This window comes from Schistocerca nitens, chromosome 12 (genome assembly GCF_023898315.1).
Source record: "Schistocerca nitens isolate TAMUIC-IGC-003100 chromosome 12, iqSchNite1.1, whole genome shotgun sequence".
NCBI classification, from domain to species: domain Eukaryota; kingdom Metazoa; phylum Arthropoda; class Insecta; order Orthoptera; family Acrididae; genus Schistocerca; species Schistocerca nitens.
In genome coordinates, this window is record NC_064625.1 from 5,734,916 (window position 1) to 5,760,082 (window position 25,167).

General features: G+C 44.5%; 1 long non-coding RNA gene across 1 annotated transcript in view; it reads right to left on the reverse strand.

Annotated features, from left to right (window-relative positions):
* LOC126215082 (uncharacterized) overlaps nt 1-25,167 on the reverse strand; it is a 149,154-nt gene that overhangs the window by 99,978 nt on the left and 24,009 nt on the right. The window contains exon 2 of the long non-coding RNA XR_007542081.1: nt 5,998-6,078. This is a non-coding gene — a long non-coding RNA (uncharacterized LOC126215082). The remainder of the gene's footprint in view (nt 1-5,997; nt 6,079-25,167) is intronic.

The window sequence follows — 25,167 nt, forward strand, 5'->3', positions numbered from 1 at the left end:
TAGTTCTGCCTATTCACATTTGGTAATCGCTCTGTCTGGCACTGTCCTGTGATATATAATCGCGGTCGTTAATTCGAGCGCGGAATACTGACATCAGCTATGGTAGTTGCAATTATATTTAGAACTACACTCGCGACTAGCAACGTGAAGCCTCAGCATAGAACGAAAAAGACACGTGATCAGCAATTTACTTCACTTCCCTAACTGTCGTTGCGAACGCACGACCACTACAGTGATCTGACGCTTATCGCTGCAAAGGTTCTCGGCTCAGCGAGATAACGTAAATTCTACTTCACCAAAAGCTTCCGTGGGCACCTCCACGGCTGCCGTGGAACACCAGACGATCCTCAGGCTCTCGCTACAAGTACTCTGTCCCAGTAACGAGGTCGCACACCTCGCCAGGACCAACCTCTCTCCTCGACGCTCCAGGAACAAGTGTTTCTCAGTCGCTACGCTTTTTCGTGCTCCTGTTCTTTTTTCTTGCCCCTTTTAATGTGTGTGGCCTATCATGTTGCTGGAAGGCGTTCGTTTCCGAGCGCCGACCAATCTCATTTTTGCAACCGACCGAAGCTTCTAGAAGCTTCCAAACTGTTCCAGAAGCTTCCGCTCCGGCCGTTGGGAAAACCACCTACACGCCGCCACTCGTTTTGTGAGCGAGCCCCTGTGTCTTCTCCTTGTCCGCGGCCACGTGCTCTCGCTAAGCCGCGGTCCACCCGCCTAGGGTTTCCAGAGTAGCTTACGGGCGCTGTTGTCTTCAGCTCTCAGGCCTCCCTGCCACGCTCGTGTCTTTCCCGTTCTCCTGCCAGCCTCCCGCCTCCGTCCGCTTCACTATCGCCCATCGTGCAGATATTCTGCTACAAATTAAGATCCCTAGCCGATGTCGGTATCGTTAATGGTTTCCTGTCTCGATGTTTATACTTCCGGAGTGGTAGTTGTAATGTCGCTCAAAATGATGCCACCTTACAACATCTGAAGACTTCTCTCCATTGAGAATGACATGCTGTTCTCTGTTTGCAAGAAACTCTTCAGTCCATTCACACGGTCGGTCTGACGTTTCGTACCCTCGTGTTCTGTTCATTAGGTCGCAGTGTGGCCCTGTATCGAACGCCTTCCGGAACACGGCATCTGCCTGGGCGCCTGGATGTCTACTGCTTTCTGGGTGTCGGGGACAAGCATAGCGAGTTGGGTTTCACACGATCGTTGTTTTTGGAACCCGTGTTGGTTCTTATAATGAGATAGTCAGTTTCCAGAAATGTCACGATACTCGAGCATAAAACGTGTCCCCAGTTTCTACAACATACCAAAGTCAGAGATATAGGCGTATAGTTTTGCTTGTCTGTTGGACGACACTTCTTGAAAATGAGAATTACCTGCGCTTTTTTTTCAACAATTAGGAGTGCTTTGTCTTGCAGAATCGTACGCTACGCTGCTGTTAGAAGGGGGGCAAGCAATTTGTCGTATTCTGTGTAGAGTCGAGTTAGTATCCCGTCAGGTTCCGTGGCCTTCATTCTGTTGGGCGATGTCGCTTTCTCTGTGCCACAGTCACTCGTTTCGATTCCTGTCATTATGAAATGTGGCGGTTTAAGGGGGGAATTTTCCTCAGTGAAACATTTTTGGAATGAGACGTTAGGTATTTCAGTCTTCTTTCTGTCATCCCCCATTTCGATGGTACTACGGTCAGAGAATGTCTGGACAGATGGCTTTGATCTGTTTACTGATTTAACATAAAACAAAAACTTCCTGGGCTTTTCTCTCAAGTCGGTAGACAGAATTTTACGTCAGAATTCGTTGAACGCTTGGCTTTCCTTACGCTAGTTTGGGCTTCCCTTCCAAATGGATCCTGACCATCTGAAGGAAGAACTTGAGGACCTAGGATACGGAATTAGGGCAGTATCCCGCATCAAGACGCCGAGGACAAATCGGCAAACGCCACTGTTCACGGTCGTCCTAGTAGATAACATCGAAATAGAAAGATATTCCAAGTAACCAGGGTTGCGAACATCACTAACGTACAGGACGAGAAGTTCCGCGGGAAAGGGCGCAGGGCACAATGCTACTCCTGTCGAGGGTTAAACCACGTTGCAAGGTGTGTGAAATGCGCTGGGGAGCACCAAAGCAAAGACTGACCCACACCACAGTGCTGCAACTGTGGGCTTGCCCACGTTGCGAGCTACAGGGGGTGCGCGGTTTTTAAGAAGGCCCAAGTCAAACAGTTTAACAACAACATACCGGCTAGGAATAACAACAAACCCAATAGGAAAGTCGAAACTGGCGTGTGCTACTCTAGCATCACCAGTCCGCGAAATGACGCACACTCAGCCGCGGGAAGCAAGTGCGCCGACGCGGGAAGCCTAAGCGAGCGGGCCACCGCATCAGTGAGCACGGCGAACGTGAGCGAGAACGGAACGGTTACGGCCACCGAACACTCACATGTTGCAAACAACACCTCGGTAAACGTCGCTGAACAACTCCGCGAGATGCGCCTCCTGATGACATCAGTAGCTGAACTGGTGAAATCACTACCGCAGCTCCTAGTAACTGCACTTAAGACGGTTAACAAGGCCCAACAATACCCAGGAACTAATAACAACCAATGAATAGCCCCGTCAATGGTTTAACAGTTTACGCCTGGAACGGAAACGGCATACGCACCCGAGGTGGGGAATTCAGGCAGTTTCTTCGAGACGAGGCAATCGGTATATGCCTAGTTTCGGAAACAAAACTTGAGCCTAACACATACTACGTACGCGCGGCAAATTACACGTGCCACCGCACAGGTAGGCCAACCCGTGGAGGAGGCACTGCTAGATACATTAAAAACTGCACTAAGCACCACGTTGTGCAACTGCCTCGACTTTGCACAGTCGAAGCCACAGCAGTCTTAGTAAAAACATCGTCAGGCGAAACCACATTCGTAGCTGCCTACCGACCACCAGGTAAACTTCTGGACCCAGCGGACTTTGAGGCATTGTTGTTCATCCGCGGTAAAATCTTTATTGCGGGTGACCTCAATGCCGAGTGGAACTCCAGGTGGACGTCGCCTGCTAACGGTAGTCCGTCGACACAACGCAGTCGCCCTGGGGCCGTACGACCCCACCTCCTACCCTGCGAAAGGCGGCCGTCCCGACGTGCTCGACATCGCCCTGCCGGAGGGAGTGGCCAACCGCACAACGGCGACGACTCGAAACGCGCTCTCGTCGAATCACCTCCCGGTGATTTTCGACCTGGAGGTCAAAGGTGAGCTACTGCAGAGCCACCGTAGGCCGCTAGGGAAAGTCAGCTGGGAGCAGTTTAGAGAGAGCAAGGCACACTCGATGACATACCAGACCCTACAGACATAGGTACTGATGAGGCCATCAGAAGATGTAATGCAGGAACTGTACAGGCTGTAGAAAATGCATCCCCCCAGAGGCGCACAAAAAATGAGAGACTTCTCCTGCCAGCTTTCCCCAGAAGTATTGGACGCCATAGCCCACAAAAATAGAGTATTCCGTGAATGGGAGGTGACTACAAGTCTATCCACTAAGCGCCTCCTCAACAGGCCCAGGAGAGAGCTGAAAACGGCGGTGGACGGACACCGAAACAGGGAATGGGAAGGGAAAATAGCTAGCCTGCAGATAAACGATGGGTCAGCATGGCAAACGACAAAGTACTTCTTAAGAAAGGCCAAAGCATCACTCCCCTACAATTTGGGGGTGAGGCGATCTGCGAGCCTGACGCCAAGACCAGTGCCCTGGCTGATGTCTCTGTGGAAAACTTCACACCTAAGTCATTTCTGTGCTCCATGTATCAATCCAATACAGGTGAGTTCTTTTCTTTACTTTACTTATTACTCCAGACAGAAATTTCCTGCTTAGGGCTGCTCAGGCCTTACTGCCCTGAGACTGTGTGTGTGTGTGTGTGTGTGTGTGTGTGTGTGTGTGTGTGTGTTTTCTTTCAGTCTGAAAGCTAAAAGTTTAGCAGTCTTTTCTTTTTGTCCGTTTGTGAGTCATCACCTCACCTATGTAGTGAGTAGCATTTTATCGTTTTCATATTGTTGCTATCCCAACGTGGACTTTCCACCTTTAGATTGAGCCTCTGTGTTCTTATTTCAGAGAAATTATGAGGTTCATCTGGAAAATGGGCATAGTCAGAAATCATGTTTCTTATCATCATAAATCAAACAATGAAAAATCCAGGATGGAATTTTATGACAAAATCATGGTCCAGCCTCACTGGCCAGACACAGTGGTCACATGTGATGTCTACTACAGAATAAGCTACTTGTGTGCGTGCGTGCATGCCTGCACACGCGCACCTCCGATTAAACATCTCCTCTGTATAGTGGGCAGCATTCTTTCCAATAATATGATCGTCATCAATCATTACACACGAACCAAAAAATGTGTGTTATTGCTAGATACTGTAATGTAACAACTCCGAACTTTCCCACAAGAGTAGATGGTACAGATATCCGAGTACAAGATACGTTACTACTTTTGTTATGTTGCATACATATGATTATACTTCTTTCACATATATGAACCACTGTTTAATGACATTTGAAGCAATTTATGACCTACAGTAGGAAGGTCCTCCATCTTATTTCTTATGAAAAATTATGATCCTGTACAAACAAATTTCGTGCATTATCCATCTCTCTATCTAGATACTCAGATAATTTACAGAAAGAGTAGGTAATCGGCTATCTTTCAATTTCCTTCTGAAGCAGTTGGGGTTCCTAATTTCTTGTTTTGTCGCCTGTAGGAGTCAGTTGAATACTTGTGCACCAGAACCTCAAGTCCATTCTGAACACTAAACAAGAGGAGGATGTCAACATGCAAGCTATTTTTTCTGTCTCATTTTATCATTGCACAAATCACAGTTCAGCTGAAACTGTCTCTCTCTGCAACAAACATCATTAAGTAGAAAATATTTTGGGAAATGAATGGAAGAAATTAGACATCCTTAAAGAGTGAACTCCCAAGTATTCTCAACACAACTGAATACAGGTGTACATCTCATATCTCAATTTCCTCACGACAATTTGATGACTGAGACAGGCAGTCAGTCATCGAATGTAGCGGAAAAATTGAAATAAAAAACTCGGCTGGACGATTGGAAATGCACTGTTATCCTTAAGAAGGCTTCTACGAGATGTAAAGTTGTCATATTAACTGAAGTGTTCAAAACTCCTTCGCCGAGTCACAAACGTACTGTCACTTTACAGTCTAAACTGGACCACAGGCAATGCTACAGATCAGTAGGTCATCACACCAAAAATTTCATAACCAACCGATCTGTCACCACAATTTACATTTCAAAAACTAATATACACACAAAAGAAATATTATCAATGTTCTGTTTTCTTTCTGTATGCACACATGCCATATCATCATAATGTGCTGGGATGAAGCAGAGATCCAGTAACAATAAGTTCCGGTGACCTCTAAGAATCTAATTTGCAAAATATACTAATTGCACGCTTCTCCTGAATCACCTGTGTTGCTCGCATTAATCCAGAAGATAATTCCATAAGAGAAGAGGGAGTAAAAATATGCCAAATAGGCCAACACACTTGTCTTCAAAGCCAACACAATTAAATATGCTTCTAAAGGAACAACATTTCAAACTGAGCTTTTCAATTATTTTATCCGTGCGTTTACTCCATTTTAGCCTGCTATCCTACTGGACCCTAAGGAATTTTACACACCGTGCTTTGTTTAGTGTATGACAATTAATGCCCATTTGTGGTGATAACTAGTCATTATTGTTAGTTTGAAACTGCATGATATGAGTGTTTGAGATATTAAGATTCTTAACTGATTAAGATTCTTAACTGATAGCTGTGAACCACACACGGTCTCTTCTGTCTCCCTCAATTAGTATGCTCATTCATCGATACTTTAACGTGGCAGAAATACAAATATTGTGGTGTCTGATATGGACATAATTAAACAAAGGAAAATCTGGGGTTAAATAATGACAAAATTACATAAGGGATAGATAGCTACTCACCATATACTGGAGATGTCGAGTTGCAGTCAGACACACCAAAAGACTGTTATTCGAGTAAGCATTTCTCTAGAAGGGCTTCTTCTGAAAAAAAAAAAAAAAAAAAAAAACAACCCCTCAACCTGCAGATCAACATCATCTTACATGGTTTTCACAATACAAACATAATTAAGGAAGGCAAAGGTTAAACTTTAATTTCTGACTGGTGTGAGGTCATTATTTATAGGTACAGAAATGAGAGGAGATCTGATCTTACTCAACGAACCAATACTACGATCACACAAAGTGGTCTGATAAACCACACAAAACCAAAATAAGGATAACAAGATAGCATTTGAACCTCATGCCTTCTTCCTCAAAGAAGAGCCCAGTATCTCAGGCATTGATCAAAAACATCAGTTTTGCTACTATGCTTCCCAGAACTGGACAACACACTTTACGTGGTCATCATTCCGACATCCTTTTCAATCTGCTTACTGTTCCCAAGACCTGGTCCAGCACTACAATTTTTATCCTCACACTCTCTTCTCACCATTATCAAACTAACTATTCATAGGAGTATTGGGTTGTGCGCTATTAACCTATTTATTCTTTTAGTCAAGTTGTTCCGTACAACTCTTTTCCATATGGTACCCAATCAATAGAGTAGGTCTTCATTAGTAATGATCTAAGCATCTCATTTTCTACATTCTTCTTGCCTGTTCAGTGTACTGCCTAAATTTAACTGATTTTTACATTAACACATTTTAAGCACAGTAGCATGTATAACATATATAATGAGAATTTAATCTGACCTCAAATAAAAATAAAAATCGCCGAGTCCTACTGCAAGCTTCCCTTCTAGCTACAGGACACGCACAGTGCCCGAGAGACATCAACACAAATTTCTCAAAATCTTCCATCTGGAGTAAAATGTTTGACTGATGCTGCTGGCAGAAAGGTGTGAGTAGAGTTATTCTGATTTAATTTGTTGTCTGAATTTATTTTATTTCGTGTTCCATAGGTCCAACTGTGTTGGGCTCACAAGAACGTGGAACGAGTCAGTTTTTTACAAATACAATATAATAATCTTACAGCTTATACAGACATTTGAGTACATGTTGTTGTTGTTGTGGTCTTCAGTTCTGAGACTGGTTTGATGCAGCTCTCCATGCTACTCTATCCTGTGCAAGCTTCTTCATCTCCCAGTACCTACTGCAACCTACATCCTTCTGAATCTGTTTAGTGTATCCATCTCTTGGTCTCCCTCTACGATTTTTACCCTCCACGCTGCCCTCCAGTACTAAATTGGTGATCCCTTGATGCCTCAGAACATGTCCTACCAACTGATCCCTTCTTCTAGTCAAGTTGTTCCACAAACTCTTCTTCTCCCCAATTCTACTCAATACCTCCTCATTAGTTATGTGATCTACCCATATAATCTTCAGCATTCTTCTGTAGCACCACATTTCAAAAGCTTCTATTCTCTTCTTGTCTAAACTATTTATCGTCCACGTTTCACTTCCATACATGACTACACTCCATACAAATACTTTCAGAAACGACTTCCTGACACTTAAATCTATACTCGATGTTAACAAATTTCTGTTCTTCAGAAATGCTGTCCTTGCCATTGCCAATCTACATTTTATATCCTCTCTACTTCGACCATCATCAGTTATTTTGCTCCCCAAATAGCAAAACTCCTTTACTACTTTAAGTGTCTCATTCTCTAATCTAATTCCCTCAGCATCACCCGACCTAATTCCACTACATTCCATTATCCTAGTTATGCTTTTGTTGATGTTCATCTTATATCCTCTTTTCAAGACACTGTCCATTCCGTTCAACTGCTCTTACAAGTCCTTTGCTGTCTCTGACAGAATTACAATGTCATCGGTGAACCTCAACGTTTTTATTTCTTCACTGCTTGCTCAATATAGAGATTGAATAACATTGGGGGGAGGCTGTCTCACTCCCTTCCCAACCACTGCTTCCCTTTCATATCCCTCGACTCTTGTAACAGCCATCTGCTTTCTGTACAAATTGTAAATAGCCTTTCGCTCCCTGTATTTTACCCCTGCCACCTTCAGAATTTGAAAGAGAGTATTCCAGTCAACATTGCCAAAAGCTTTCTCTAAGTCTACAAATGCTAGTAATGTAGGTTTGCCTTTCCTTAATATTTCTTCTAAGGTAACTCGTAGGGTTAGTATTGCCTCACATGTTCCAATATTTCTACGGAATCCAAACTGATCTTCCCCGAGGTCGGCTTCTACCAGTTTTTCCATTCGTCTGTAAAGAATTCGCGTTAGTATTTTGCAGCTGTGGCTTATTAAACTGATAGTTCGGTAATTTTCACATCTGTCAACACCTGCTTTCTTTGGGATTGGAATTATTATATTCTTCTTGAAGTCTGAGGGAATTTCGCCTGTCTCATGCATCTTGCTCACCAGATGGTACAGTTTTGTCAGGACTGTCTCTCCCAAGGCTGTCAGTAGTTCTAATGGAATGTTGTCTACTCCCGGGGCCTTGTTTCGACTTAGGTCTTTCAGCGCTCTGTGAAACTCTTCACGCAGTATCATATCTCCCATTTCATCTTCATCTACATCCTCTTCCATTTCCATAATATTGTCCTCAAGAACATCGCCCCTGTATAGACCCTCTATATACTCCTTCTACCTTTCTGGTTTCCCTTCTTTGCTTAGAACGTGATATTCATGCAAGTGGTTCTCTTTTCTCCAAAGATCTCTTTAATTTTCCTGTAGGCAGTATCTATCTTACTCCTCGTGAGATAAGCCTCTACATCCTTACATTTGTCCTCTAGCCATTCCTGCTTCTCATTTTTGAGACGTTTGTATTCCTTTTTACCAGCTTCATTTACTGTATTTTTGTATTTTCTTCTTTCATCAATTAAATTCAGTATCTCTTCTGTTACCCAAGGATTTCAACTAGCCCTCGTCCTTTAACCTACTTGATCCTCTACTGCCTTCACTACTTCATCCCTCAAAGCTACCCATTCTTCTTCTACTGTATTTATTTCCCCTATTCTTGTCAATTGTTATTTATTTATTTATTTATTTATTTATTTATTTATTTATTTATTTATTGTTCCGTGGGACCAAATTAAGGAGAAGTCTCCATGGTCATGGAATGTGTCAATACATGAAATTATAACGCGATATTAGAAACAGATAAAATGAAATATAAAAAAAACATATTCAGGTGACAAGTCGTAAGTTTAAATAAAGAAAATCAACAATGTAACACTGGAATTTGCTTAATTTTTTAGCTCTTCCAGGAGCTCCTCGACAGAATAGAAGGAGTGAGCCATGAGGAAACTATTCAGTTTAGACTTAAAAGAGTTTGGGCTACTACTAAGATTTTTGAGTTCTAGTGGTAGCTTATTGAAAATGGATGCAGCAGAATACTGCACTCCTTTCTGCACAAGAGTCAAGGAAGTGCATTCCACATGCAGATTGGATTTCTGCCTAGTATTAACTGAGTGAAAGCTGCTAACTCTTGGGATTAGGCTAATATTGCTAACAACAAACGACATTAAAGAAAATACATACTGTGAGGCCAATGTCAGAATTCCCAGACTATTGAATAGGGGTCAACAAGAGGTTCTCGAACTTACACCACATATAGCTCGAACAGTCCGTTTTTGAGCCAAAAATACCCTTTTTGAATCTGAAGAATTACCCCAAAAAATAATACCATACGACATAACCATATGAAAATATGCGAAGTAGACTACTTTTCTTGTTGAAGTGTCACTTATTTCAGATACTGTTCTAATGGTAAATAAAGCAGCATTTAGTTTCTGAACAAGATCCTGGACATGGGCTTTCCACAACAGCTTACTATCTATCCGAACGGCTAGGAACTTGAACTGTTCCGTCTCGCTTATAATATGCCCATTCTGTCTGATCAAAATATCAGTTCTTGTTGAATTGTGAGTTAGAAACTGTAAAAACTGAGTCTTACTGTGATTTAGCATCAAATTATTTTCCACAAGCCACGAACATATTTCATGAACAACATTTTTTGATACTGTTTCAATATTACGCACAAGATCCTTCACTATCAAGCTAGTGTCATCAGCAAACAGAAATATTTTTGAATCACCTGTAATACTAGAAGGCATGTCATTTATATAAATAAGAAACAGCAGTGGCCCCAGCACCGACCCTTGGGGAACGCCCCACTTAACAGTGCCCCATTGGGACTGAACATCACTACCAGTCTCAATATTGCGGAGAATTACCCTCTGCTTTCTGTTCTTAAAGTAAGAGGCGGACCAATTGTAAGCTACTCCCCTTACTCCATAATGGTCCAACTTCTGCAGCAATATTTTGTGGTCAACACAGTCAAAAGCCTTCGTTAAATCAAAGAAAACACCTAGTGTTCGCAACCTTTTATTTAATCCGTCCAAAACCTCACAGAGAAAAGAGAATATAACATTTTCAGTTGTTAAACCATTTTTAAAACCAAACTGAACATTTGACAGCAAATTATGTGAATTTAAATGCTCCAGTAACCTTGTATATACAACCTTCTCGATAACTTTAGCAAACACCGATGGCATAGAAATAGGTCTATAATTGTCAACATTATCCCTGTCTACCTTTTTATAAAGTGGCTTCACTACCGAGTACTTTAATCGGTCAGGAAACCTACCACTCCTAAAGGAAAAGTTACAGATATGGCTAAGTACTGGGCTAACATACATAGAACAATACTTCAGTATTCTGCTAGATACCCCGTCATATCCATGAGAGTTCTTGGTCTTTAGTGATTTAATTATTAACTCAATCTCCCTCTTGTCAGTATCATGGAAGAGCATTTCAGGTAACAGTCTCGGAACACTTTTTTCTAAAAGCGCAATATGATTCCCTGTTGGGACTAGGTTTCTATTTAGTTCACCTGCTATATTCAGAAAGTGATTATTGAATACTGTACATATATGCGACTTATCAGTAACACGAACATTCCCACTACACACTGATTCTATATCCTCGACCTGTCTCTGCAGACCAGCCACTTCCTTTACGACTGACCATATGGTTTTAATTTTATCCTGAGACTTAGCTATTCTATCTGCATACCACATACTTTTGCCTTCCTAATAACATTTTTAAGCACCTTACAATACTGTTTGTAATGGGCTGCTGCATTCAGATTTTGACTGTTTCTAACATTTTGATATAATTGCCACTTTGTTCTACAGGATATGCTTATCCCTCTAGTCAGCCACCCAGGCTGCCTGTTTGTGCTAGTACCCTGTTTTGAACGTTCTAACGGAAAGCAACTTTCAAAGAGCATGAGAAAAGTCTTGAGAAAAGCATTATATTTATCGTCTACTGTATCAGCGCTATAAACATCTTGCCACTCTTGTTCCTTGATAAGGTTTACAAAGGTCTCTACAGCAACTGGATCAGCTTTCCTAAACAGCTGATGACTATATTTAACACGTGTTGCGGCACAAAAATCTTTTAGAGTTAAAATTTGTGCATCATGATCTGAAAGGCCATTCACCTTTTTGCTAACAGAATGCCCTTCTAGTAATGAGGAATGAACAAAAATGTTGTCTATGGTTGTTCTACTGTTCCCTTGCACTCTCGTTGGAAAGAATACGGTTTGCATAAGATTATATGAATTAAGGAGGTCTACCAGCATCCTCTTCCTTGCACAATCACTTATACAATTAATATTGAAGTCACCACATATAACTAACTTTTTGTATTTCCTATAAAGTTAACCAAGAACCTCCTCTAGCTTTAGCAAAAATGCCGTGAAATCGGAGTCTGGGGATCTATAAATAACAACAGTTAGAAGTTTAGCTCCGTTAAATTTAATAACACCTGCACAACATTCAAACACCTTCTCAGTGCAGTACTTTGAAACATCAATTGACTCAAATGGGATGCTGTTTTTCACATACACGGCTACTCCCCCACACCGCAAAGAGCTCCTAGAAAAGCTGCCAGCCAACCTGTATCCTGGTAAAGGAAGCCTCTGAATTATCTCATTTAAGAAGTGTTCAGATATACCAATAATTTCCGAGTCAACATCTATAAGCAGTTCACTAACTTTATCTCTAATACCTTGTATATTTTGATGAAATATACTAATTCCCTCATTACTTGGATACCTAAGCTTTGTCAAAAGTGGTTCCTTTGTTAGAGAGACTTTCCTTAAGCAGGAATACCTGTCAGCTGACTTCAATCTAAAAAAGGTGCAGCTCTAACACCCACTACTGCAGGAATTTTCCCATGAGTGATCCCACCAACCCCACCTATGCTGTCACCTATAAGCTTTGCCAACCTCCCCTTCCCATACCTGTTGAGGTGCAGGCCACGTCTAGTGAAACCCGTCCTGCCGATAGACTCCACCGACACTACTGAAATGTGACCCACGCTTTCTGTCATCGGCGCACCCCCCAGTCTCACGTTATTACGCCTGACGGCTGTATTAAGACGAGGCCGATCGTGACGCTGAAACAGTTCCACGAAATGCACATTCGTGTTGCCAGTCTGAGTGGTTATCTTTTCCAGGTCTCTTATGCTCTCCCTGAAACTCTGTACAACCTTTGGTTTAGTCAGTTTATCCAAGTCCCATCTTAAATTTCCACCTTTTTGCAGTTTCTTCAGTTTTAATCTACAGTTCATAACCAATAGACTGTGGTCAGAGCCCACATCTGCCTCTGGAAATGTCTTACAATTTAAAACCTGGTTCCTAAATCTCTGTCTTACAATTATATAATCTATCTGAAACCTTCTAGTATCTCCAGTATTCTTCCACGTATAAAAATTTATACAGAAAATTCTTCGAGCAGTAATACAGAAAAAAGACGATACATATTTTCTTAGAATCATTAAAGCAGCATGGAAAAATAGATACAGAGCACAAACAGATACAGAGCTGAAGCTAAATAACATTTTTAGTGGCATTATGTCAACTTGTAGTATATAATACCAAATTTTACAATTTTTTTACTTAAAAATTCATCTAGACAGTAAAAAGCTTTTTCTAGTAAAAATATGTTTAGTGCTTTGTTAAACTTACTCCTGTTATGAATCTCTGATCACTGAAGAGTTTCGTTCCAGTGTAGTGGACACCCTCTTGTGCCAAGCTCAAATTCCTGTGCTCGCTGCGTATGCCATTCTTCCTCTGTGTTTTGTGCTCACGATAATTACTGTTTGGTTGGAATATCTCTATATTTTTACATACAAAGCACACGAGAGAAAAAATATATTGGCATGTAATTGTGTATATTTCACGTTTTCGAAAGCTATTTCTACACGAGTCTCGTATAACTCTTAAAGCTCGCTTCTTTGCAATGATCACTTTCCTTGCTAATGGCTGGTTGCCCCAAAAAATAATGCCGTATTCAACGAGTGAGTGAAAATGCCCACAGTATGCCACGTTCGCAGTGTTAGGTTCGACACATCTAGTGACAACCCGTAAAGCGTATGCAGCAGAGCTAAGCCTCTTACAGAGATCTACAATATGTAAAGACCAGTTCATTTTCTTATCAACGTGCACTATAAGAAATTTTTTTGTTTCCATTCTTTCTAGTGGCTAATTGCCACATGTCACACTTATCTCTCTCTCTCTCACTTTTTGTTTTTGTACAGAACTCAATAACGCTGGTCTTCCTGGAACTTAATGAGAGACCATTCACCTTGAACCAATTAACCACAACTGAGAGTATGTGATTGATGGATTCCTCAAGATTATTATCTGTTCTAATGCTCACAAAAATTGTGGTATCATCAGCAAATAATGTAAATTTACACAGCAGGCTTGTACATGATGGTACATCATCTATAAAAATCTGGAATAATAGTGGCCCAAGAATTGAGCCCTGGGGCACTCCACATGTAATGGAAATCCATTCAGGATGTGAGGAAACATCACATACTCCCCCTGAGCTATTCAAGACAACTTTTTTGTTTTCTGTCTTGGAGATACGACTGTAACCAATTACCTGCAACACCACTTATTCCCACTAATTTTGATTTTTGCAAGAGAATCTGGTGATCAACACAGTCAAACACTTTAGTAGATAAATCACAGAAGACACCAAGTCTCATTAAGGGTTTCTAGGACTTCATTTGCAAGTACATAATAGCATCTCCTGTTGTACAGCCCTTTTGAAAGTCAAATTGGCTCTTGCTGAGAACTCCGTTCCTCATGAGATGGTCATTAACTCTTACATGTATTAGCTTTTCCAGAATTTTAGAAAAAGCTGTCAGCAAATAGATAAGTCAATAGTTAGTTAATTCAGTTTTATCGCCCTTTTTGTACAGGGGCTTCACAATGACACATTTAAGTCTACTGGGAACAACACCTTTCTCAAGGGAAGCATTGAAAATGTGACAAAGAATGTCCCTTATCCACACACAAGAATATTTCAATTAATTACTAGAAATATTATCAACCCCTGCAGAGTTCTAACTTTTTAGAGAGATGATGATTTTTTTTAAATTTCATTTACAGTGACAGGATTAAGGTGCATTTCTGGAATTGTGTTTGAATATACAGCTTGACAAAGAGTTACGGCTTCTTCGATACTGAGCTTGCGACCAGTCTGTTGACTTACTGATAGGAAGCATTTATTAAAAACCTCAGTCGCACATTTGGGGTTATCTACTGGGCTACCTTCATATCTGATTTTATTACCATCATCTTTGCTTGTTGTATCTCTTCCTGTTTCCTTTTTTTACAATGCTCCAAATTGGTTTTATTTTATTATTAGAATTATCTATATTCTTCTCATAATAAAGGGCTTTTGATTTCTGTATTGAGCCAAGTCACCCACGCCACAACACCCACTATATAGCTGAGAACTCAGATTTTGTGTATTACCATTATAATTAACTTCATGAACTCCTGCAATTGTTTGTTGCTTTCTATACATTGCACTGGTAATAACTGCAAAAAGTTTGCTTCAATGCATTGCTTCAAAGTGAACTGTGAAAATTTGAAAATTGGCTGCAGTTTTTAAATGGAAACAAGTGGGCTGACAATTTTTTTCCGTGAATATCCTTTCTCACATGGAGTTTACAAAAACTGCAATAATTGGTTATATAAAATTTTGTATTTTAATTTTATTTTTTTGTTTAATTTAAAAACAACAGGACACTTCCCCGGCTATAAGAATCATTGAAAAAATTATAAAGTGATCTATAAACAGTAATGTTTCATCACGAAAGAAGTCAGCTTTGAGAATAAATGGCACAAAAAATGGGGGAGGGGCGAGGAGCAGTAAATTTCAGAGCATTTCTGTTAGCCACTGGCATACCCACAATATCATTGAGAGAAATATTGTTAACTACCCAATAAATATTAACAGCGTAAGTGAGGATAAAATACACAAATCCAACAAAAATTGTAGTATAAAACAAAACTACAAGCTATAAAACATATCCAAAGATTACACAACATATGAACACTAACTTTGTTACGATGGTAACTTCAGTGTCACAGCTGAATTAATTCAGTGCAATGGCACCTAGAATTTTGTTTATAGTATTTACCATTTTTTGTACGTCAACAGTTTGTCATTACTACACAAAATGCTGATGCTCCAATCTGCATTTAAGTTCATTTGAAACCACACATGTTGACAACATGCTTTAATGATACACAATTAACATTATTTTGTATGGGGACCACTTACCTATCACCAAAACTGCACAATCTTTGCTTAGGTAAGGGGGGAAGGAACCAAACTACGAGGTCATCGGCCCGTTGTTCCTAATAAAACAATGCCACAAGTGTGAGAATAAAATAGACGAGACATATAACACATAACGGGAAACAAGGAAAAACCACAACAACGAATGAAAGGCAACGAGCACTGAACGGAACAAAGGAGGACAAGAAAACAACAGAGAGATGCTAGAAAAAGGAGAGAGCAAAGCAAGAAAGCAGACTACAGTGGCTGGCCGACCACGAGAGTAAAAATGGAAAGGCCGGCCATTCTCCAACACATTAAAACCTCCACCCTACAAGCACTACGGTAAAGGAGAGGACACAGAGGGACACAGGACATGCGCAAAAACTTAGATCAAATGATAAAACCCACTCTCACGAATAAAACATAAAACTAAATCAACCAATGAGGTATTGTCAGATAAAATGAGCGGCAACGAGTCCGGTAAACCGTGATTTCAGCACTGGGCACCAGAATACGGGCCACTATAAACTGGGTGTCACACCGACACCGAGGCAGGTCTTCATGGCGCAAGAGGTAACTGTGGGTCGCCCAGGCGTGGCCAATGCGGAGCCGGCAGAGGACAACTAATTTCCTGCGAGAGGCCTGCACGGAAGACTTCCACACATTCGTAGTCTCCTCAATGACACGCAGTCTGTTGTGCGTACTGTTATGCCGTTCGGTCTCCCAAAGCCAAAAAACCCTGTGGCAGAAGTCAGAGCACAAGTTAGGCTCAGAGATGCCCATCTCGAGAAGCGGTTTCTGCGTAGCCCGTTTGGCCGGCCTGTCGGAAAGTTCGTTGCCCGAGATGCCGACGTGACCTGGGGTCCACACAAACACCACCGAATGACGGTACCGGTCCAGGGCAGAGGTGGACTCCTGGACGGACACCACCAAAGGATGGCGAGGATAGCACTGGTCGATAGCTTGCAGACTGCTCGAGGAGTCAGTACACGGAAGAAACGATTCCTCGCGGCACGAACGGATATACTGAAGTGCGAGAGATACGGCCACTAGCTCTGCAGTGAATACACTGCAGCCAGCAGGCAAGGAATGCTGTTCAATATGGCCTATGTGGACAAAGGCGAAGGCAACATTACCGTAGGCATTGAGCCGTTGCTGTTAACCACTTCACAGTCCCGGAACAATTCGAGAATCGAGAGGAAGTGACAGCGGAGAGCCGTAGGGGTAACGGAGTCCTTAGGGCCACACGAACAATCCAGGTGAAGCTTCGGCCTACAGCTACACCACGGAGGTGTACGTGAATGGACCTCGAGGAGAGGTGGTAAAGGAAAGGACTCCAGTTCAGACAGAAGCGATTGCACGCAAACCGTAATCATTAGCCCTGACCTGGGCCGCCTATGCGGGATGTGAATCACGGTGGTTGGGAAAAGAAGACAATAATTAGGATGTTCGGGACAGCTACGAATGGGTGCAACACAACTGGTGAGCAGTTGTCCACGTCTGATCTTCAATGGAGGGACTCCAGCCTCCACCAGTACGCTCGTCACCGGACTCGGCCTACGAGCTCCCGTCACTAGTCGAACTCCGCAACGGGGCAACGGTTCGAGCAAACGCAGTGATGAGGGCACCGCCGAACCGTAAATCACACTCCCATACTCGAGGTGGGATCGAACAAGGGTTCTGTAGAGCTGCAGCAGCGTAGAGCGATCTGCAAGCCAGTCGGTTTTATTCAGGCAGCGGAGGGCATTAAGGCGCTGCCAACACTTCCGTTTCAGCTGATGAAGATGAGGAGACCAAGTCAATCGAGCATCAAAAACCAGACCTAAGAATCGATATGTCTCCACTACAGTGACCGGATCTTCATTAAGGTAAAGTGCCGGTTCCTGATGAACGATACGAGGCTGACAGAAATGCGTGACACACCTCTTCGTGACGGAAAACTGGAAGCCACTGGCTAGAGCCGATGACTACGCCTCGTGGACGGCTTCGCGTAGGCGACGCTCAGCGACACCAGTACTGGAGCAGTATTACGAAATGCAGAAGTCGTCTGCATACAGAGAAGATGAGACGGAGGGCCCGACAGCTGCTGCTAGACCGTTAATGGCCACTAAAAATAGAGAGGCACTCAATACGGAGCCCTGCGGGACTCCATTCTCCTGGATGGAACTACGAGAGGCACCAACTCGGACACGGAAAGTATGGAGCGACAGGAAGTTTCGGATAAAAATTAGCAGCGGGCCCCGGAGACCCCACTCGTACAATGTGGCAAGGATATGATGTCGCCAGGTCATATTATATGCTTTACGCAAGTCAAAAAAGATAGCAACCAGGTGTTGGCATCTGGAAAAGGCTATTCGAATGGGAGATTTGAGGGACACAGGGATTATCAGTGGTAGAGAGGCCCTGGTGGAAGCCGCACTGACATGGAGCCAGCAGGCCACGTGACTCCAGTACCCAACCCAACCGCTGACACACCGTACGTTCCAGCAGCTTACAAAGAAGGTTGGTGAGGCAGACGGGCCAATAGCCACGAACATCAAGCAGGTTTTTCCCGAGATAGATGCAATCGCACCAGATCCGGTTGGAGAAAATGAGGATATATCGCTTGTAGTCACGTGAGATGTTTAATCATCTGGCTGTGGATCCGATCAGGCCCAGGAGCTGTGTCAGGGCAATGTGAAAGGGCACTGAGGAGGTCCCACTCTGTAAATAGGGCGTTAAAGGATTCACTGTGGCATGTAGTGAATGAGAGGACTTTCCCCTCCAGCCGCCGTTTGACAGGGGGGGGGGGGGGTAATTCTCCAACGCAGAGGCTCGAGCAAAGTGCTCGGCAATCACATTTGCATCGGTAGATAATACGCCATTTATAGTAACACCGGGAACACCTGTTGGGGTCTGGTACCCGAAAAGACGTTTGATCTTTGTCCAGACTTGGAAGGTGACGTACGGCACCCAATGGTCGAGACATGTCTCTCCCGACACTCCTGCTTCTGTTGTTTGATAAGATGGAGAACACGGGCACGGAGCTGTTAAAAGGCTACGAGGTGCTCCAGGCCAGGGTGCCGCTGCACAGCTCGCCGACACTCCTCAATTGCTTCAGCGACTTCCGGCGACCACCGAGGGACCGCCTTACGCCAGGGGCACCGTAAAGACCGAGGGATCACTTTTTCTGCCACAGAAAGAATTGTTGTAGTCACCTGCTCGACCGTCACATCGTTGTTACCGTTAGGGGAGATTCAATAGAGACAGTAGTGGTGAAAGTTTCCCAGACTACCTCGTTTAAAGCCCATCTGGGCAGGCGTCTGTGGGCCTAACCCCAGGGCAGTGGCAGGAAGATGGGTAAGTGGTCACTAGCACACAGGTCGTCACATGCTCTCCAGTGGATAGATAGGAGAAGACCACGACTGCAAACCGAGAGATCAATGTCCAAATATGTGCCGCGTACCACGCTGAAATGCGTGGGGGCACCTGTATTTAAGAGGCAGAGGTCGAGGTCTGACAGTAAATTTTTGACATCTCTGCCTCGCCCAGTAAGCACAGTGCCACCCCACAAGGGGTTATGAGCATTAAAATATCCCAAAAGTAGGTAAGGTTTAGGGAGTCGATCGATCAGTGCAGCCAATGCGTTCAGGGGTACCGCACCACCCGGATGGAGATATACATTGCAGACAGTTATTTCCTGCGTTGTTCTTATTCTGACAGCCACAGCTTCAAGAGGGGCACAGTGCCACTACAGACTGAGTTTAGGACACAAACACAAACTCCACCTGACACTCAATTCTAGTCGCTACAGTTCCTGTAATATCCCTTATAACCACGCAGGGCAGCGGTCTGCATTGCCGCGAACCAGGTTTCTGGGAGGGCAATGCACATAGCAGGTGTAAAGCTTAACAGTTGCCGTAGCTCAGTCAGGCGGCGGAAAACAACGCCGCGATTCCACTGGAGGATAACACGATTGTGAGACTGGGAAGGCACGGAACATTCAATGAGGCAGTTTACACCTCAGAGTCACCTGCTGTCACCGATTTATTGCCCGAGCAGTCTATATCCATCGTGTCTGAGGGTCTGGCGAGATCTAGGTCCTTACCGGATGCCAGAATCTCCACCCCATCCCCAGGCACAGGGCTCGTAGGTAGGGACGGTGTGGGTGCCATCGCAATTTCCTCGGTCTTAGGGGACTGATTTTTGGATTTCTCTCGCTGCTCCTCGGGTTTCCGTGGCTGGGAGGACTTCACTGACTCAGTCTCCGGACCTGAGGACGAGCGTAAAGCCCTACGACCAGCTGCTTTTGAGCTCTTCAGCCACTGGCAGGTGTCGTCTTTCCCACAAGCAGATACCCGGGAAGGAAGTGACCCGAGGGACCCCTTCCTAGCGAGAGAAGCCGAAGAAGACTTACACTTCTCCGGCTTAGAAGTGGGGACGGACGTCCCCGATGGTTAGAGGGGTGTTTCTCCCGAAGTAGATGGTGTGGGATCAACAGGGAAGGAAATTTCCCCCACCATCAAGGGGGCAGGTGTAGTCTTCTGGCTCTGAGAAGTGACAGGGGTCGGCAGATCTGATAGTGCCAAAACTCTTGTAGCGGCAGCATAAGACGATGTCATAAGCACAGGATGCAGGCGTTAAAATTTTCTCTTAGCCTCAGTGTAGGTCAGTCGGTCCAGGATCTTGTACTCCACGATTTTCCTTTCTTTCTGGAGAATCCTGCAGTCTGGCAAGCAAGACACAGATGGGAGGCGGGGCACACAGAGTATCGGTATGTGACGGGCGTCCGCAATCTCGACATATGACCCCGAAAGTACAGCGGGTAGACATATGGCCGAACTTCCGGCACTTAAAGCACCGCATTGGAGGAGGGATATAAGGCTTTACATCACAGTGGTAGACCATCACCTTGACCTTCTAAGGCAGTGTGTCACCCTCAAAGGCCAAGATGAAGGAGCCGGTGGGAAAGTGATTATCCCTGGGACCCCGGTGGACACGCCATACAAAATGTACACCTCACTGCTCTAAATTGACGCGCGGACTGCAAACTGAGATCCCTGTGAAGTGTGATACCCTGGACCATATTTAAGCTCTTATGGGGCGTGATGATTACAGAAACATCCCCCAGCTTGTCACAAGTGACTAATGTCCGTGACTGGGCAGAAGATGCTGTTTCGATCGAGACTGATGCAGATCTAATTTTGGACAATCCTTCCACCTCTCCAAACTTTTCCTAGCGCTCAACAGAAAACTGAGGTTTCATCATTATGAAAAAATTCCCCATCAGCTCTCGAACGTACAAGGTACTGGGGTGAATTAGATCCGCTGCCACCCTTAGCCTGACATTCCACCCACGGTGTGGCCAGGGAGGGGAACAATTTGGAGTCTTACTTCTGTGCGATGAATTGAGCTCGTGAACACTTAGAAACTGCTGGTGTTTCACCACCGACAAGAGGTGACGGACTACGCTTCATTGCTTGTCATCCGCACTGATGCCGTCCACTCCAACCGGGGGCCCTCACTGCAGGCACCGCCCAGCTGCAGCAAAGGCCACCTGGCAGGATGGCCACTGCCGGGAGTCCCGATGCCCCAGGGGGACGGGCATCTACCCCTCGGCATACGTGGGGAGTTACCGCGCATCAGCAGAGCGATCCGCGTGTGGTCAGGGGGCTACAACCGACAGGGTACACGACGGCCCCACCACAATGGACTGGCTACCGCGCCGGATATGAGGTGCAAAGAAGTCAACGGTCATCGTCGACACAGAAAGTGACACTGCACAGTGCACGGTGGAAAACGCACCCAGGAAGGTGTCCTCGCCCAAGAGATGGAGAATGAGTGGGACTGAAATGCGATGACGAGAAAGTGGGCTAAAGATCTCAGCGCACGATAGACACGATGCACATGTAATATGCCCTTCCACAATTGGCTCGGTCTTTGGGAAAATTTTGAAGAATGGAGGTCAAACCCTACAGGGGGGCCATCACATAAGGGCCAAAACATGTGAAACTTATTTAGTCACCTCTTAAGACAGGCAGGAATACCTCGGGCCTATTCTTACCCCTGGACCTGCAGGAGGGGTTAGTAAGACTTCCTCTTGTGGTTATATCAAATTCATATGGAATATAAGAGAATGGGCAAATCATAGTAATAGAAGTGCTGTGATTGTCCAGGAGGATACCTGAAACCTACTGTAAGATCCCATTCTTTATCATTCACTTTGTCAACAATCCCCAAATACTTAGAAGAGTCATATGCACACGTAAAACAGCATTTGGGCTCCACAGAGCATTCTGGCATTAGGGGTGGAAGTGCAGAGAAATCTTACACGATAGTAAAGCCAGTATCACAGCTTCGGCTTTCTGCTCCAATCTCGGTTGGTATAGTGGTACAATGTGATGAACAGACAATGTTCCAGAAATGATTTTTGCACTTTTACAGTGACGAAACTTGGGCCATTTCATCTCTTGAAACAAAGAACTGAAATGCCTTGTAGGTTCTCACAGCAGAATTGAAATAGCTGTGATATTGTAATTTTTGATATGGCATTACAGAAGCGTCCAACTCCACCCATCTGCTTTGAGCCATGACATCATCAATATAGCACAAATGGCTACTTCCGGCATGTACAAAACAATAATGATGTCACTACATATACACGCCAACACATGAACAAAAATTAAAATGATACAATGATGTCTCACTCCAAAAATAAAATGAAACTAACAAGACAATTGTGGAAAATTGGGGGTTTAGGAGGGAGATAAATAAATGTACAAAAATAAAAAAAACACCGTGACATCCCAAAACAAATATGATCAAAAAAAATTTACATTACAGCATTCCACTACACCGACAAAACCACGGGAATCAGACGTTTCCTTTGACCTATATAGTGCAACCACAGCTACCAATACCAAAAGACCAACACCACAACCCAAAAGAGAGGAATCAGACATTTCCTTTGGCCTACATAGCTCAACGCAGCTATCAGTACTAAAATACCAACACCCTCAAAAAGTGGAATCGAATATTTCCCTTGATCTATAGAGCTCAAAACACACACACACACACACACACACACACACGTGTCTCTGGTTTGAGCCATCAGAACTCTCGTCAACCTCATGTTGCCACAAACGTGTGACCTATTCAGCAATAAGACAGAACACATCTGCAGAATTTTTTCTTTTTTCTTTTTTTTTTTTTTTTTTTTTTTTTTTTTTTTTTTTTTTTTTTTTTTTTTTGTGGCGCACAACGTCAACGGTCATTAGCGCCCAGACTACTTTAGGAATGCACTGCGAGTCACAAGTTTAAAACAGCAACGAAACGGAAAACACGAAGAAAGACATACTGACAGGCATAGGATTAAAAAAGAAAACAGCATAATCAAATGTCCTTTGAGAGGGTTGTCAAATTGATAAAATGAAGAACGCGAGCAGCTGCTCGTGGGTCATCCGCTAAAATGGCTTCTACAGTACATGGCAGGCCAAGATCGAGACGCAGGGTGTTAAAATCCGGACACGACGTTAAAATGTGGCGGACCGTCAGCAATTGCCCACATGGGCAGAACGGCGCCGGCGCAGCCTTCAGCAGATGGCGATGGCTGAACCGGCAGTGGCCAATTCGCAACCGGGCCAAAACTACCTCCTCCCGCCGAGAAGGGCGTGAGGAGGACGTCCAAGCCACGGGAAGAGCTTTCAAGGCCCGAAGCTTGTTGTCTGGAAGTGCAGCCCAATCGGCATGCCACAGCGATACAATGCGCCGACAAATTACCCTGCTACAATCTGACGAAGGGACACAACAAGAAGCTGTCCGAGGCTGGAGGACTGCAGCCTTGGCCGCGGCATCTGCAGCTTCGTTCCCAGGGATACCGACATGGCCAGGAACCCACATAAAGCTAACCGGAGAACCGACGTCCACCAGCTGCTGAAGAGAGCGTTGGATCCGGTGCACGAAAGGGTGAACCGGGTACGGATCACCGAGGCTCTGGATAGCGCTCAGGGAATCGGAGCAGATGACATATGCAGAATGTCAGTGGCGGCAGATGTAAAGGACAGCCTGGTAGAGGGCAAAGAGCTCAGCTGTGAAGACCGAACAATGGCCATGGAGCCGATATTGGAAACTTTGTGCCCCGACAATAAAAGAACACCCAACCCCGTCATTGGTCTTAGAGCCATCTGTATAAATGAAGGTCATATTAATGAACTTCGAACGAAGTTCGACAAAACGGGAGTGGTAGACTGAACCGGGGGTAACCTCCTTCGGGAGCGAGCAGAGGTCAAGGTGGACGCGAACCTGAGCCTGGAGCCAAGGTGGTGTGTGGCTCTCGCCCACTCGAAAGGTGGCAGGGAGTGAAAAATTAAGGTGTTGAAGGAGGCGACGAAAGCGAACTCCAGGGGGTAGCAGGGCGGAGACAGACAACCCGTATTGACTGTCGAGAGAGTCATCAAAAAAGGAACGATAAGACGGGTGGTCGGGCATTGCCAGTAGCCGACAGGCATACCGACAAAGCAGTATATCGCGCCGGTAGGTGAGTGGCAACTCACCAGCGTCAGCATGAAGACTCTCGACGGGACTAGTATAAAACGCTCCGATCGCAAGTCGTAAACCCCGATGGTGTATGGAGTTGAGGCGGCGTAAGATGGATGGCCGTGCAGAGGAGTATACGAAGCTCCCATAATCCACTCCCCACGACATACCACTGAGAACACGGAGGACATTGAGAGAACGGGTACAACGGGCAGCCAAATAAGACACATGTGGAGACCAACTAAGTTTCCTGTCAAATGTAAGACCTAAAAATTTTGTTGTCTCCACGAATGGGAGAGCAACGGGACCGAGTCGTAAGGACGGTGGGAGAAACTCTTTGTAGCGCCAGAAGTTAATACAGACCGTCTTCTCGGCAGAAAAACGGAAGCCATTGGCGACACTCCACGAGTAAAGATGGTCAAGAGAACGCTGAAGACAGCGCTCCAGGAAACACGTACGCTGCGCGCTGCAATAGATGGTAAAATTGTCCACGAAAAGGGAGCCGGATACATCAGCTTGGAGGCAATCCATTATTGGATTGATCGCTATGGCGAAGAGAGCGACGCTCAAAACTGAGCCCTGTGGCACCCCATTCTCCTGGCGAAAGGTGTCTGACAGGACAGAACCCACACGTACCCTGAACTGTCGATCCATTAAAAAGGAACGAATAAAAAGAGGGAGGCGATCGCGAAGGCCCCATGTATGCATGGTGCGGAGAATGCCCGCCCTCCAACAGGTGTCGTAAGCCTTCTCCAAATCAAAGAACACAGCCGCGGTCGGGCGCTTCCGCAAGAAGTTATTCATAATGAAGGTCGACAAGGTAACCAGATGGTCAACAGCAGACCGGCGCCTACGAAATCCACATTGTACATTGGTAAGGAGGCGTCGAGACTCGAGCAGCCAAACCAATCGAGAGTTAACCATTCGCTCCATCACTTTACAGACACAGCTGGTAAGCGAGATGGGTCGATAACTGGAAGGCAAGTGCTTGT